The following is a 1,546-nucleotide window of genomic DNA, read 5'->3' as shown; positions in this document are numbered from 1 at the left end:
GAGAATTACTATTACAATCCCAGGATAAACGTCGCAGAGGCGTCCAGTAACTCAAAGGGAGAAGGAAGACGCCATGGAGAAGACGCGGAGGTTCAAATCCGAGAGGCCCTCCACCGTCAAGGAAATGAAGCTCACCGATGTCTAAGCCTCGTACTTCATGGTAACTACCGTCTTCCTCCTGAGTCACAATGCACATGTTCAAAGCCAAGCATTTAGTATCCCTTTCTTTTTACTCCCTGTATTACTTGTTGACAATACTCATATGTACAACTATTTGACTCCATTGCTCGCTTACTGATCGACTTGGGACACTTTAGATCATCCTAAACATGTTCATCGAAAATTTCCTCCCGAAGGACAGCAGGTAGATGATGCTGTGGGACCCGCAGGCGAAGCCATGGAAGGTGCGGGACGAGTACACCAGCGGCGTGTGCCCCCATGCGGCATTCAATACCGGGTGGGGCGTGCTCGTCATGGAGAACAACCTGGAGAGGTGGGACGTGTGCGTCTTCGAGCTCCTGGGCCATGACTACAACATCAAGCTGCACATCTACAGGGCCGTGCCGGAGATGACCCCTGCGTCATCGCCACAAACCCAGTCACAGACGAGTGATTGTGTGCCTGAAAGTGGCAGACATGTTATATTGTCGTTGTCAAAACATAACGTTTGGAATTATGTGTTTCCGTTTGTTCGCCGTGACCTAGGGTTTTTCCCTTGCCCCGAATTCCCTTTTATATGTATATATATGTAATCCCGAAATATTTGAAAGTTCCATCCAGCCGCCGGGCCGCCGCCCCAACCCATCTAAATCTCATCGAGATCTTCTCCCGTCCTCACAACCAACGAACCTCCATCTAAATCCACATCCAGATCTTCTCCCGTCCTCTCCTTCGAATTTGAATCGATCAAACACCCCTTGGAGAGGCCTGTATTCTGATCCATCGAGATCGCGATTGGTTCACTGCTACGCGCTTGGTAAGCCCTACTACGGTATATCTGATCTATGCTAGATCAACAAAATCTTTAGCTTTTCAATCACCTTGGCGTTCTACAAATCCATGGTGTGCATCGTGATTTTGTTCTTTCCACCCCAAGAAATGGTGTTCGTTGTTCCTACATGATTTAGTTCAGCGTAGATTCAACTTGTGGGATATAATTACAGGTTTTACCGGTTGACAAGATTGAATTCCTTCTTCTCTCGCCCTGGGCGTATATTCCTAATGATGCATTCGGTTTTATGCTACCTCTTCTCCAGTGATAGTCGTTGTGTTGCTAGTTAGGCCATACTTTTCTTGTCTCAAGACAAGGATGGTGCAAATTTGAATCATCCATATATGCATGCTCTTGATTTCCTGAATTTGCACAAGAATGGTCGAATTTGTAAATCTCTTCAAGAAAAATAAATGTGTTAATTTGGCAAATACTCTAAAAGGATAAAAAAAAGGGGGACCACTGTTAATGGATAGATCAGACAGGGTATCAAAACCGCATTACCTAGCGACATGGATATATACAGATATACAAGTATGCCGCGACACAAAATTA

General features: G+C 45.5%; 1 protein-coding gene and 1 pseudogene across 1 annotated transcript in view; both read left to right on the top strand.

The window, feature by feature from the left end:
- Positions 1–1,546, top strand: part of LOC119358197 — a 10,482-nt pseudogene that overhangs the window by 8,180 nt on the left and 756 nt on the right.
- Positions 873–1,546, top strand: part of LOC119352048 — a 6,085-nt gene continuing 5,411 nt past the window's right edge. Inside the window, exon 1 of the mRNA XM_037618790.1 lies at positions 873–976. The gene's annotated coding sequence lies outside the window, so the exon portion shown is untranslated. The remainder of the gene's footprint in view (positions 977–1,546) is intronic.

This window comes from Triticum dicoccoides, chromosome 2A (genome assembly GCF_002162155.2).
Source record: "Triticum dicoccoides isolate Atlit2015 ecotype Zavitan chromosome 2A, WEW_v2.0, whole genome shotgun sequence".
NCBI lineage: Eukaryota > Viridiplantae > Streptophyta > Magnoliopsida > Poales > Poaceae > Triticum > Triticum dicoccoides.
Note: the sequence above shows the minus strand (reverse complement) of the source record. Positions and strands in the feature narration are given on the sequence as shown.